Source organism: Somniosus microcephalus, chromosome 14, assembly GCF_052327205.1.
Source record: "Somniosus microcephalus isolate GS21.2 chromosome 14, FLI_Smic_1.0, whole genome shotgun sequence".
NCBI lineage: Eukaryota > Metazoa > Chordata > Chondrichthyes > Squaliformes > Somniosidae > Somniosus > Somniosus microcephalus.
In genome coordinates, this window is record NC_141000.1 from 100,206,055 (window position 1) to 100,221,465 (window position 15,411).

A 15,411-nucleotide genomic window follows, 5' to 3' on the forward strand; every position below is an offset into this window, starting at 1 on the left:
ACTTCAGCAACATCTTCCTTGGTGAAGACAGATGTAAGGTACTCATTTAGTACCTCTACCATGCCCTCTGCCTCCATGCGTAGATCTCCATTTTGGAACCTTATTGGCCCCACCCCTCCTCTTACTATCCCTTTACTATTTATATGCCTATAGATACTTTTGGATTCCTTTTATGTTAGCTGCCAACCTATTCTCATACTCTCTCTTTGCCCCTCTTACTTCCTTTTTCACTTCCCCTCTGAACTTTTTATATTCAGCCTGGTTCTCACTTATATTCTGATGCGCTATCAATTACTCATAAAAGACTGAGAGTTAAGAGAGTAACTAAAGGCTTTTATTAACAAAAGAATGAAGGTCTGCCTCGAGTGGTCGACCGGTCCAGAATACAAAGGGGGCTGGGGAGCAGTCACCTTTATACTAGGACTTGTGGGAGGAGTCAGCCGAGACATGTCCAGGCATGTACACAGTGGAATACAAACAGTGGTTTACCACATTCACCCCTTGTTTAAAATTGAGTCCGGCGGGGTGAAGTGTATTAAAAGTTAGTGTATTGGAGTCTCTCCGGAGGTCTTGTCTGCCGCTGTGATCGGCGTGGCGACGGCAGGGGTAGTGGAGCTTCCGGCGTCGAGTCCCGCGTAGGCTGTGGCACAGGCGTGTCGTCCTCGTAGGTGTCGAGCGGGTCGCTGGGCCCAGGCCTGCCGTCTGCTGGGGCTGGATATCGGATCGTGGGGGGGGGTGGTAGTGAGTAGTGGGTTACTGCGGCCCCCGAGGGTGCAAGTAGTGAGTAGTGGGTTACTGCGGCCCCCGAGGGTGCAAGGTCTCTTATGGAGACTGTGTCCTCCCGCCCGTCCGGGTATGCAATGTAAGCATACTGGGGGTTGGCGTGGAGGAGGTCGACCCTCTTGACCAGGGGGTCCGTTTTATGGGTCCTCACATGCCTTCTCAGTAGGACCGGCCCTGGGGACGTCAGCCATGGCGGTAGCGATGTCCCTGATGTGGACTTCCTTGGGAAGACAAACATTTTCTCATGAGGGGTGGCGTTAGTGGCAGTGCAGAGCAGTGACTGAATAGAGTGGAGCGCATCGGGGAGCACATCCTGCCAGCGGGAGGTTGGAAGGCCCCTAGACTTTAAGGCTAGCAGGGCGGCCTTCCAAACTGTCGCATTTTCTCTTTCCACCTGTCCGTTCCCCCGGGGGTTGTAACTGGTGGTCCTGCTTGTGGCAATACCCCTAGTTAGCAGGTACTGATGGAGTTCGTCGCTCATAAACGATGAGCCCCGGTCGCTATGGATATAGCTGGGGAAACCGAACAGGGTGAAGAGGTCGTTCAGACATTTAATGACCGTGGCACTGGTCATGTCCGGGCAGGGGATGGCGAACGGGAAACGGGAGTACTCATCAATAATATTGAGGAAGTACACATTGCGGTCGGAGGAGGGGAGAGGCCCTTTAAAATCAACGCTCAGGCGCTCGAAGGGGCGAGTGGCTTTTATCAGGTGGGCCCTGTCTGGTCTATAAAAGTGCGGTTTGCACTCAGCGCAGACTTGGCAGTTCCTGGTCATGGTCCTGACCTCCTCAATAGAGTAAGGCAGGTTGCGGGCCTTGATGAAGTGGAAGAACCTGGTGACCCCCGGGTGGCAGAGGTCATTGTGGAGGGCCCGCAGTCTATCGATCTGCGCGCTGGCGCAGGTGCCACGCGATAGCGCATCCGGGGGTTCATTGAGCTTCCCGGGCCGGTACAAGATCTCGTAATTGTAGGTGGAAAGTTCGATTCTCCACCTCAAGATCTTGTCATTTTTGATTTTGCCCCTCTGCTTGTTGTTAAACATGAAAGCAACTGAACGTTGGTCAGTGAGCAGGGTAAATCGTTTTCCGGCCAGGTAGTGCCTCCAATGACGCACAGCCTCCACAATCGCCTGGGCCTCCTTCTCAACAGCGGAGTGTCTGGTCTCCGGGCCTTGGAGGGTTCGTGAAAAGAAGGCCACGGGTCTCCCCGCCTGATTGAGGGTAGCGGCCAGGGCAAAGTCGGACGCGTCGCTTTCCACCTGGAAGGGGATGGATTCGTCCACTGCGTGCATGGTGGCTTTGGCAATGTCTTCCTTGATACGGTGGAAGGCTAAGCGGGCCTCTGCCGTCAAGGGAAAAGAGGTGGACTTGATCAGCGGACGGGCCTTGTCCGCATAGTAGGGGACCCACTGGGCATAATAGGGGAAAAACCCTGGGCACCTCTTCAGGGCCTTGAGGCAGTGGGGCAGTGGGAGTTCCATAAGGGGACGCATCCGGTCGGGGTCGGGGCCGATGACTCCGTGTTCCACAACACAGCCAAGGATGGCGAGGCGGTTTGTGCGGAATATACACTTCTCCTTGTCATATGTCAGGTTCAGGAGTTGGGCGGTGCGGAGGAATTTTTCGAGGTTTGCGTCATGGTCCTGCAAGTCACGGCCGCAGATGGTCACATTGTCCAGATATGGGAAAGTGGCCTGCAACGCATTTTGATCTACCATCCGGTCCATCTCCCTTTGGAAGACGGAGACCCCGTTGGTGACGCCAAAGGGAACCCTAAGGAAGTGATAGAGGCGGCCGTTTGCCTCAAAGGCAGTATACTGGCGGTCCTCAGGGCGGATAGGAAGCTGGTGGTACGCTGATTTCAGGTCAATGGTCGAGAAGACGTGGTACTGCGCGATCTGGTTGACCATATCAGCTATGCGGGGGAGTGGGTTGGCGTCCAGCGGGGTGTAGCGATTTATTGTCTGGCTGTAGTCGATGACCAGGCGCTGCTTCTCGCCGGTCTTAACGACCACAACCTGGGCTCGCCAGGGGCTGGTGCTGCCCTCAATAATCCCTTCCTTCAGGAGCCGCTCCACTTCGGTTTTAATGAAAACCCTGTCCCCGGCACTGTATCGCCTGCTCTTTGTGGCAATGGGCTTACAGTCGGGGGTGAGGTTAGCAAACAGTGGGGGGGGGGGTGACTCTGAGTGTGGAGAGGTTGCACCTGGTGCGCAGCGGGCAATTTGGGAGCTGCTGGCTGCGGACTGTGAGTGGGGGTAGGGGTCCACCGTACGCCATCGTAACACTTTTAAGGTGGCACTGAAAATCTAACCCCAGCAGGACGGCAGCGCAGAGGTCGGGCAGGACCAGAAGTTTAAAATGATCGTACACGGTCCCGTCTACTACGAGTGTCACTACGCAGTAGCCGCCGATGTCTGCCGACTGGGACTCGGAGTCCATAGAAATCCGCTGGTGCGCAGGCAGGACTGGGAGAGAGCAACGCCGCACCGTGTCGGGGTGGATGAAGCTCTCCGTGCTCCCAGAGTCAAAAAGGCAGATTGTATCGTGGCCATTTACCTTAATGTCCATTGTGGAGCTGGCCAGCTGGTGCGGTCTCGCTTGGTCCAGTGTAACGGATGCCAGCGTAGGGGCCGGTGTGTCGCTGCGGGTATCAGATGAGGTGGTGTTGGGGGCCTGCTGCGTTCCAGCTGTCGGACAAGATGGCGGCGTCCATGATCCCCATGTGGCTGGAGGCGTCCAAAATGGCTGCTGTACCGGTGGTTCGCACATGGCCGGGGAGGCCCAAGATGGCGGCCCGCATGGCCCACACGCGGCGCTGCTGGGGTTCGGGGTGGCTTTGGCCCTGCAGACGTTAGCGTAGTGTCCCTTCTTCCTGCAGCCCGAGCAGATCGCGTTTTTCGCTGGGCAGCGCGCTCTGGGGTGTTTTGCCTGGCCACAGAAGTAGCATTTCTGGCCTTGGAGCACTGCTGTCTGGCCTTGGGACACTGCTGCGGTAGTTGGGCCGTTGCTGGGGTGTGGCTGGGGTGGCACGGCGCTATGAGGCGGTCCTACCGTGTCCCAGGCTGTCATTCCCCGCGGCGTCCACGGTGCAGAGGAGTAGGCATCCATGCCCCGGTAGGCTGCATCCAGTGATAGTGCGAGTTCAGAGGCCTTGTTGAGGTCGAGGTCACTCTGCTCCAACAGTCGCTGTCGGGTGTAATTGGATCTGTGGCCTGCTACAAAAGCATCCCGGATAAGTTCCTCTGTGTACACGGCGGCCTTTACATCCTTACAACCACAGGCCCGGCCAAGCACAGACAGTGCCTGAAGGTATTCCACGGTCGATTCCCCAGGTTGTTGTTTACAACTCCCCAGAAGGTGCCTGGCGTACACTTCGTTCACTGGGCGCGTGTACTGGTCCTTGAGGAGCTTGATAGCGTCCGCGTACGAGGTCGCGTCTTGGATGACCGAGTACACTCGGTGGTTCACTTTGGAGGTCAGGACATCCAGTTTGTCCTCGTCCGATTTGATTGCTGCGGAGGCGGTCAGGAATTTTTCGAAACACTTAAGCCAGTGAGTAAACTTGGTGGATGAGTCCGCCTCCCGATGATCTAAGTCCAGGCATGCTGGTGTGAGGATCTTCTCCATTATAAAATTTTGTTAATAAAATTGATGCGCTATCAATTACTCATAAAAGACTGAGAGTTAAGAGAGTAACTAAAGGCTTTTATTAACAAAAGAATGAAGGTCTGCCTCGAGTGGTCGACCGGTCCAGAATACAAAGGGGGCTGGGGAGCAGTCACCTTTATACTAGGACTTGTGGGAGGAGTCAGCCGAGGCATGTCCAGGCATGTACACAGTGGAATACAAACAGTGGTTTACCACATATTCTCAACCTGATATCTGTCATTAGGGTTGCACAATTCTGGGAATTTTTAAAAGAGGAAACTTTCCATGGGAATTTTTGGGAATTTATGGGAATTTGGGGAATTTATGGGAATTTTGAGTTTTTTTGCACACTGATGGTTTTTGTCTCTGACCCTTATATTATCTTTGTCGTCAAAATAGACATACTGTTCCATACAAATAAAAACAGGCTTTCAAAACTTTATTTAGGTTATAATTTTGAACTTTATTGAACCCCCACAAAAAAGACCCATCTAAAATAAAATAAAAAGAGCGTCAGCTTATTTAGCCTGTAATTTGTCCTTATTTTGTCCCTTTGAGTCTTCTACTCATGAGTCTTCTGAGTCTTCTACTCCTCATTGCTCCTCCTGATTCTCTGACTCTGGCTCTGACGTGTCCATTTCCTCCTCTGTGTCAGTGTCTAGCTGTGTGGTGGACACTTCTGTATCTGGCTCAATAAGTTATAGGTTCGCCCGGATAGCCACCAGTTTCTCCACTCTCTTGTTAGTCAGCCTGTTGCGCACCTTTGTATGCGTATTCCCAAAAAGTGACCAGTTTCGTTCAGAGGCCGCTGATGAAGGTGGGATTTGGAGTATCGCCGATGCAATAGGTGACAGGGCCTCAGATGCACAAAGTCCCTTCCACCAGGTATGTGCACTGATATGCTTGCATGATTCCCATATCCCATCCCCATTCCAAAGACCTTGCTTGGTAGAGAACTTTGCCAGACTTCCCAGAACTTTGCCCACATCCAGATTGAGATGGTGTGAGAGGGTAGAAATCACACTGTAAGCGCTGTTGATCTGTTCTCCAGAAAGTATTGGTCTCCCAACATGCTTTGGGTCCAGCATGTATGCTGCAGCATGAATCGGCTTGACACAAAATTCTTGACGCGTCTGTATGAATTGAACAATTGCCTTCTCCTCTGCTTTGAGCAGCAGGGATGTGGGTAGGGCAATGCTGATTTGTTCTTTTAAATCAGTAAAAAGCCTGAGAACATCTGACAAGACAGCGTCATCTCCTTCAATCTGAGCAATTGCAGATGGTACTGGTGAGAGTAGTTTAAGGCTGCTAACCACTCTCTCCCAAAACACATCATCCAGCAGTATTTTCTTGATGGTGGTTTCCACATCCCCAGACTGGGATATTGCCATTTCTTGCAGCGACTCCTTACCCTCCAGAAGGCTGTTGTACATTATGACAACACCACCCCATCTAGTGTTGTTGGGCAGCTTCAGTGTGGTGTTCTTGTTCTTTGTCATTTGCTTGGAGTTGTAGGTTGCTGCAACTACCTGTTTTCCCCTAACATACTTAACAACTTGCTTGGCTCTCTTGTACAGTGCTTCCATGGTTCTCAAACCCAGGATGTCCTTGAGGAGCAGGTTAAGCCCATGAGCTGCGCACCCAATAGACGTAATATGAGGGTAGGCCTCCTCCACTTGAGCCCAAGCAGCCTTCATATTCGCAGCATTGTCAGTAACTACTGCAAAGACCTTTTGTGATCCAAGATCGTTGATGACTGCTTTCAGCTCATCAGCAATGTATGTGCCTGTGTGTCTGTTGTCCTTCATGTCTGTGCTCTTGAAGAACACTGGGAGAGGAGTGGAGACGATGTAGTTTATGATGCCCTCCCCTCGTACATTTGACCACCCATCTGAGATAACTGCACCACAGTCTGCCATCGCTATCGTTTCTTTGAGCTTTCCTTGGACTCTGTTATACTCAGCCTCCAGCAAATAAGTAGACAAAGCATGTCTGGTGGGAGGACAGTATGCAGGGCGAATAACATTGAAAAATCTCTTCCAGTACATATTGGCTGTGAGCATGAGGGGCGAGCCTGTTGCATATACAGCTCGAGCAAGGCACTCATCAGCATTCTTCTGGCTATGGTTATCCATTGTATCAAAGAACCTTCCAAGTGGGCCAGGAGTTGCTGATGATAAGGAGCCTGATGCTGAATGAGAACCATCATCTTCTTGAATGGAAGCAGAGGAACTCTGGGCTGACTGCTGTGAGCTTTGAGTGAAGTTGTTGCATTTGGATAAATGCTGCTGCATCTTTGTGGCATTCTTTACATATGGCTTTCTACAGTGTTTGCACATGTACACAGTCTTTCCATCTTTAATGCCTGGGGTAAAATGCTTCCACACATCCGACGGTAAACGTGGCATTGTTCTACGCAGAGAAATAAAGGGCATTCATCTCTGTGTCGAACTGCGGTCGATCAGCACGATTGCAACAGGGTGAGTACATTTTTGCTGATGCTCCATGTGATGGAAGCATGACCTGTACACACACGACGCTACCTCACCAATAGTGTATTATTTTGTATATTTTAAATTGAAGGACAACAGAGTTCAACAAGTAACTGGTTTATTTGGTATAAAGTCTGATTTACTTACTGCATCATCACAACATCAGCAGAAAACAAAATGACTTCCCTCAGGACCCCTAACCTGGATCTTAAAAAAACTATAGCAGTCTTACAGATGCCTGCAGGCCAATCACAATTCGATATGCAAATATTACAAATAGAGGGAGCTAATCGCTCATCCACTCATCCAACCAATCAGGACACATTTGTTCACAGTCACACACAAAACTTGTAATTATTAAAACAAGCCAAGTAAGAACATAAACATATATTGATTAAGAAATTCCTTAATAATTAAGATTCCATCTCTGTTAGTAATTTTAAGAGAGGACCTGTGGAAAAAAAAGAAAGAAATACAAAAAAAACAATATTATGCTAGCATGTGCTTTTTTGGGCAAAATTCCCAAAATTCCCAAGCTAAACTTCCCGTGGAAAATTTCCGGAAATTTACCAGAAACTTTCCACCCCTTTGCAACCCTATCTGTCATACACCCCCTTTTTCTGCTTCATCTTACTCTCGATCTCTTTCGTCATCCAGGGAGCTCTGACTTTGGTTACCATACCTTTCCCCTTCATGGGAATGTACCTTGACTGTACCCGAGCCATCTCCTCTTTAAAGGCAGCCCAATGTTCGATTACAGTTTTGCCTGCCAATCTTTGATTCCAATTTACCCGGGCCAGATCCATTCTTAACCCACTGAAATTGGCCTTCCTCCAATTAAATATTTTTATTCTAGATTGCTCCCTGTCCTTTTTCTTAGCTAATCTAAACCTTATGATACTATAATTACTGTTCCCTAAAAGTTCCCCCACTGACACTTGCTCCACTTGACCCACCTCATTCCCCAGAACCAGAGCAATGCCTCCTTCCTCGTTGGGCTGGAAACTTACTGATCAAGAAAGTTCTCCTGAACACACATCAGAAATTCTTCCCCCTCTCTGCCCTTTACTCTGTTACTATCCCAGTCTATATTCGGATAATTGAAGTCCCCCATTATCACTACTCTATAGTTCTTGCACCTCTCTGTAATTTCCCTGCAAATTTGCTCCTCTATATCCTGCCCACTAATTGGTGGCCTATAGAATAAACCTAGTAGTGTAATGGCACCTCTATTGTTTCTTAACTCTAACCAAATAGATTCTGTCCTTGACCCCTCCAGGACATCCTTTCTCTCCAGCACTGCAATATTCTCCTTAATTAATACTGCCACCCCACCTCCTTTCTTTCCTTCCCTATCTTTCCTGAACACCTTGGGCTGGATTTTCCAAGCCCCGAGGAGGCGGGCATGGAGGCGGGACAGCCGGTAAATTCGGAGAAAGTGGGAGCAGATGGCAAAGCCGCCCCCATCCCGCCTCCGTGCCCTTTTGCCAGGAGGTGGGAAGATGTGTAGCTTCAAGTCCTGTCTCCTGGAGGCGGGAAAGGCATTTAATCCTTTTAATTGCCTGTTAACAGGTATTTAACAGGCAGAAAAAAGGATTAGTGCCATTTTACCTTCACATGTGAAGGCTTCCCAACCTCAGAGAACCCCGTCGGGTTGGAGGAGACGTGGAGGAGGTCTGCGGAGGTCGGAGGCACCTGGAAGTAAGGTGTAGAGGTAAGTGATGGGTGCAAGTGTGGAGTGGTAAGTATGCAAGGTGAGTGATAAGTTTTAAAAGTGGTCACTTACCTTGTTTTCTTTCTACCGCCTTTAGCTATGGTGGATTGGGAGAGACGACATCCTCCTTATCAATTTCACAGACTGGCTGTTGGAACCTCCATACCAACAGCCATGTGAAATTTACAAATCTGAAAGGTTTGATGAGTCCTGAACACAAGGGCTCATCAAACTAAAGGGAATGTCAGTGTTTGACAGCTCCACAGAGCTGTCAAACGCTGACATTTCTTCTTTGAAGAAGTCTTGACAGATAGCCGTCTGATGTTGACGTGCTCTGTCAGTGATTTCCTCCCTAATTGGCCTGCTGAGCCCGCAGGGCAGTTTAACAAGGTCAATCAAGGGAAAATCCCTCTGGTTGGTCAGGCGAGGATGGAGGTGGGACATTGTCACGACAAGCAGCTGTCCCGCCTCCAACCCACCTCCATTCACAAAATCCAGCCCCTTATATCCAGGAATATTCAGTACCCAAACCTGCCCTTTTTTGAGCCAGGTCTCTGTTATCACCACAACATCATATTCCCATGTGGCTATTTGCACCTGCAGCTCACCAACCTTATTTGCCACACTTTGTGCATTTACACACATGCACTGTAAACCTATCTTAAACCTTCTTGTATTCTCTCTTAGTCTGACCCTACCTAATACCGTACTATTTCTTACTCTAGTGCTATCTGTCTCTCCCAATCCTTTTTGCACCTTGTTTCTCCTTTCTAATGCTACATCTTGGTGCCCATCCCCCTCCCAAATTAGTTTAAAGCCTTCCCAACAGCACGAGCAACCCCCCGCCGCCCCCCCCCCCCCCCGCCACGAGGATATTGGTCCCAGCTCTGTTGAGATGCAAACTGTCCAGCCTGCACAGGTCCCACCTTCCCCAGAACTGTTCCCAATGTCTCAGGAATCTAAAGCCCTCCCTCCTGCACCACCTCTCCAGCCACACATTCATCTGCTCTATCCTCCTATTTCTATACTCACTAGCTCATGACACCAGGAGTAATCTAGAGAGGTCCTGCTTTTTAATCTCTTTCCTAGCTCCCTAAAATCTGCCTGCAGGACCTCATCCCTCTTTCTACCTATGTCGTTGATACCGATATGGACCACAACCTCTGGCTGTTCACCCTCAGAATATTTACTGTACCCAACTACTGTACCCTACATTACAACAGTGACTATACTTCGAAAGAGTAGTGTATGTACTTTGAAGAAGGAACTATATTCTGCAGCCCCTGTATACTGCAGTACCAGTAGTGACCACCCCTGTATATAAGCCAACGATGTAGGTAAAAAGAGGGAGGAGGTCCTACAAGCTGAATTTAGGGAGTTAGGAGCTAAATTGAAAAGTAGGACCTCAAAGGTAGTAATCTCTGGATTGCTACCAGTGCCACGAGCTAATAAGTTTAGAGAGAGTAAGATAGATAAGCTAAATACGTGGCTTGAGCAGTGGTGCAAGGGAGAGGGATTTAAATTCTTGAGGCATTGGAACCAGTTCTTGGGGAGGAGTGACCTGTACCAAGGGGACGGTCTACACCTGAACTGTGAGGGAGCCGATGTCCTCGGGGTAATATTTTCTAGGGCGGTTCGGGAGGATTTAAACTAATTTGGCAGGGGGATGGGAACCTAGATAGTGGAAAAGAGGGAAGTCATATGAAGTCAGAAATAGATGGTAGAAAGGTGAGAAGCAATAAGCAAAGGAGAGAAACACAAAGGGCCAAACTAATTCATAATGAGAGTGTGAAAAAAGCAAGCCTGAAGGCTTTGTATCTTAATGCTAGAAGCATTAGGAACAAGGTGGATGAATTAGTTGTGGAAATAGAGGTAAACAAGTATGATTTGATTGGGATTACAGAAACGTGGCTGCAGGGTGGGCAAGGCTGGGAACTTAACATCCAGGGATATACAATATTTAGGAAGGATCGGCAAAAAGGTAGGGGAGGTGGGGTAGCATTGCTGGTAAAGGAGGGGATTAATGCAATGGAAAGGAAGGATATTAACTCGGATGAAACGGAATCTGTATGGGTAGAAATGAGAAATAGCAAGGGGAGGAAAACGTTAGTGGGTGTGATATATAGGCCTCCAAATAGTAATATGGAGGTGAGGGAAGGCATAAAAAGGGAAATTAGAGAAGCGTGCGATAAGAGCACAGCTGTCATCATGGGTGACTTTAATTTACATATTGATTGGACTACCCAAATTAGTAAAAATTCTGAGGAGGAGGAATTCCTGGAATGTTTTCGGGACGGTTATCTGGACCAATATGTCGAGGAGCCGACTCGAGATCAGGCCATTTTAGACTGGGTATTGTGCAATGAGAAGGGACTTATCAACAATCTTCTTGTACGAGGCCCCTTGGGTCAGAGCGATCATAATATGATCGAGCTCTCAGTCGAGATGGAGAGTGAGGAAATTGAATCAGAGACTAAGGTCCAGAACTTAAATAAAGGGAATTACGAGGGTATGAGACGGGAATTGGGTAAGATTGATTGGGTGGTGTTTCTGGGGGGATTGACAGTGGATAGACAATGGCAAGCATTCAAAGATAGAATGGAAGAATTCCAGAACATGTTTATACCGGTTTGGCATAAAAATAAACCTAAAAAGGTGGCTCAACCGTGGATAACGAGGGAAATTAGGGACAGCATAAAATCAAAAAAAAGGGCATATCAACTGGCAAAAAAAAGCACCAGACCGGAAGATTGGGGGCAGTACAGGATACAGCAAAAGAGGACAAAGGGATTAATCAGGAAGGGGAAAATAGAATACGAAAGTAAACTTGCAGCAAACATAAAGACAGACTGCAAAAGCTTTTATCGGTATATCAGGAGGAAAAGACTGGTAAAATCCCAAGTCGGTCCCTTGCAGTCCGATTCGGGAGAATATATAATGGAGAATAAGGAAATGGCAGACCAATTAAACTCATACTTTGGTTCTGTATTCACAAAGGAGGACACAAATAACCTCCCAGGAATATCGGCAAACATAGGGACTAATGAGAGGGAGGAGCTGACAGAAATTAGTATCTCTAGGGATATGGTGTTGGGTAAGTTGAGGGGACTGAAGGCCGACAAATCCCCGGGGCCTGATAAACTACATCCTAGGGTACTTAAGGAGGTGGCCCTGGAGATAGCAGATGCTCTAAGGATCATCTTCCGGAACTCCATTGACTCGGGAACAGTACCCGTGGATTGGAGGGTAGCTAATGTTACCCCAATATTTAAAAAGGGGGGTAGAGAGAAAGCAGGGAATTATAGACCAGTAAGCCTTACATCGGTTGTGGGCAAAATGCTAGAGTCCATTATTAAGGATAAAATAGCGGAGCACTTGACAAATGGGGAAAGGATCGGACAGAGTCAACATGGATTTACAAAGGGTAAATCGTGTTTGACTAATCTGCTGGAATTTTTTGAGGAAGTAACTGGTAAAATAGATGGGGGAGAGCCAGTGGATGTGGTGTACCTTGACTTCCAGAAAGCCTTCGATAAGATTCCACACAAAAGATTATCATGCAAAATTAAGGCTCATGGGATTGGGGGCAAAGTATTAACGTGGATAGAGAACTGGCTGGCGGATAGAAAACAGAGAGTTGGAATAAACGGCTCGTTTTCGGAGTGGCAGGCAGTGACCAGCGGGGTGCCGCAAGGATCTGTCCTGGGACCCCAGCTGTTCACAATATATATAAATGATCTGGATCAGGGAATTGGATGCAATATTTCCAAATTCGCTGACGACACTAAACTAGGAGGAGGGGTGGGCTCTGATGAGGATGTCAGGAGGCTACAGTGCGATTTGGACAGGTTGGGGGAATGGGCGGATACGTGGCAGATGCACTATAATGTGGATAAATGCGAGGTTATCCACTTTGGGGGTAAAAACAGGAGGGTAGATTATTATCTAAATGGCAATAGATTGGGAGATGGGGAAGTGCAGAGGGACCTGGGTGTTCTTGTGCACCAGTCACTGAAGGAGAGCATGCAGGTGCAACAGGCGATTAAGAAGGCAAATGGTATGTTGGCCTTCATATCAAGGGGGTTCGAGTATAGGAATAGGGATACCTTACTACAGCTGTACAAGGTGCTGGTGAGACCGCATCTGGAGTATTGTGTACAGTTTTGGTCGCCCCATCTGCGGAAGGATGTTCTTGCCATGGAAAGAGTGCAGCGGCGATTCACCAGGCTGATACCTGGAATGGCGGGAATGACCTACGAGGAGAGATTGAATAGTTTGGGCTTGTACTCACTGGAGTTTAGAAGATTGAGAGGGGATCTCATCGAAACATATAAAATTATGGCAGGCCTGGACAGGCTGAATTCAGAGAGAATGTTTCCAATGGCAGGGGAGCACAGAACCAGGGGCCACAGTCTAAAAATAGCGGGCAAATCATTTAAAACAGAGATGAGGAAGAATTTCTTCACTCAAAGAGTGGTGAGCCTGTGGAATTCCCTGCCACAGAGGGCTGTGAAGGCTAATTCAATAAATATTTTCAAGAGAGAATTGGATATATTTCTGAAGGCTAAGGGGATTAAGGGTTACGGAGAAAAGGCGGGGACGGGGTACTGAACTGGTAAGATCAGCTAAGATCTCAGACGAAGATCAGCCATGATCTCATTGAATGGCGGAGCAGGCTCGAAGGGCCGAATGGCCTACTCCTGTTCCTATCTCTATGTTTAATGACCTATGTTTAACTTTGTATAGTAGTTCCAGTTTTGTCTCCATTCAGTAAACACCTGTTATACCCAACTCCTGCAGTCCGTGTCTCAATTACACACGGACGTTACACTGGCGACGAACAGATCCGAACTTACCTACAGTTCTGCACCACCTAACGGGGATCCATCCCTGAAGCGAAGTTGTTAGAGGTCGAGGCCAGAAGGAAGAAATCCAAAAAGAAAAAAAAAACAAACAGAAGAAACGGGCGTCGACCGGGGGCAACCGCCCTCTGATTCATCGAATTCGAAGATTTGCAGGAGAGGCTGTCGAGAGCGGGGCTTGGTTATCCAGTCTATGGTGGTCCAGCTAATCGGGCTGGTGGCAGGTAGTACACTGATCCTTCCTGGGCTGCGGCGGGCTGGAGCTCGATCGGGTGGCTTTTCAACGGGGCCGAGCAGCGTTGTCGGGAAGAGGAGAGAGAGAGGGTGGAGCACACAGGGCGCAGCCGGTGCTACGAAGCCGGGCAGCGTACAGACCCAAGAAGAGGGAGGAAAGTGTCCCATAGGGCCTGCTCTAACGACGGGAACAGTAATTAAAATGAATGAAATTAGAAGCGCAGAAAGCCGCGAGGAGCTGCAGTTTGCCACGGGGACCGCGGAGAGCGGCGTTAGCAGCAGCGCGGGGGGGAAGTGCGCGAAGACCATAGGGCGTCGCCATCAAGGCATAAAAACGCCAGCAACAGCGCTAGCAGCAGCGGAGAAGACAGAAAGCGCGGGAGGCGCCATCTTAATCCAGCGGGGAAGAAGGCAAAGCGCGGGAGGCAGCATTTTGTTCAATCGGGGAAGAAGGCAAAGCGCGGGAGGCGCCATCTTAGATCTCCAAGATGCCGAAGACTGGCAATATCACTGTCTTCGATAATGCAATAGAAGACTGGACCATGTATGTGGAAAGAGTCGAAGTATATTGCAAGGCAAATGAAGTAGCCGATGAGAAAAAGGCATCGGTACTACTAAACTTAATGGGCGCAAGAACGTACGGCCTATTGCGGAACCTGATCACTCCAGTCAAACCGATGGCGAAGAGTTTTAACGAAATTGTTGATATCCTATAGGAACACCTAAATCCTACACCGCTGCTGATAGCAGAAAGATTTAAATTCCACAAGAGAAATCAGCATAAAGATGAGAGCAATGCTGATTACCTTACGGAACTACGCAAGCTATCAAAGCACTGCCAGTTCGGAGCAGGACTGGCAGACACCCTACGGGACAAATTTGTCTGTGGACTCCTGAGTGAAGGAACCCAGAAGAGGTTACTCTCAGAGAAAGAGCTGACGCTAGATAAGGCTTTCAGCGTGGCAGTATCGTACGAAGCAGCAGCAAGGGGAGCTGTGGAAATACAGCAAAAGCCACAGGAATACGGCACCCATGAAATGACACGGGGATTTGAAAAATGTCATCGCTGCGGCAGAACAACCCATGACCAGATGGACTGCTGGTCCAAGGACAAAACATGCAGGCAATGCGGAAAGATGGGACACATTGCACGAGTTTGCAGGTCCGGGAAGAAGACTAATGACAACAAAAAGGCTACTAAGGAACAGTACAGGAAAGTACAAAAGATGACGGACAGTAGTTCCGAAGACCAGAAGAGCGATAGTGAATCCGGGAACAAGAGACTAAGCTGTCTCAAACTACACAACGTAATCGCAAAAGAGGATCACCGAACCATTTGGGTCACCCTCACGATAGCAGGGTCCCAAGTCAAAATGGAATTGGATACAGGATCAGCCCTGACCGTCATGAATCGACGAGACTACGAGCGGCTATTCTCACACATACCCTTGAAAGACACATCCATTGTCTTGAAGACGTATACGGGGCAGAAAGTATACCCCAGAGGGAAAATAAGGGTGCCTGTCGAATACAATGGCAAGGAAATACAGAAATTGTATCTGTACATACTGCAAGATGGTGGACCACCGTTACTGGGACGTGAATGGATCAGAAAGATAAGTTTAGACTGGCACTCCATTCAGGCACTGACTGTGGCTGGTAAAAAGGATGAC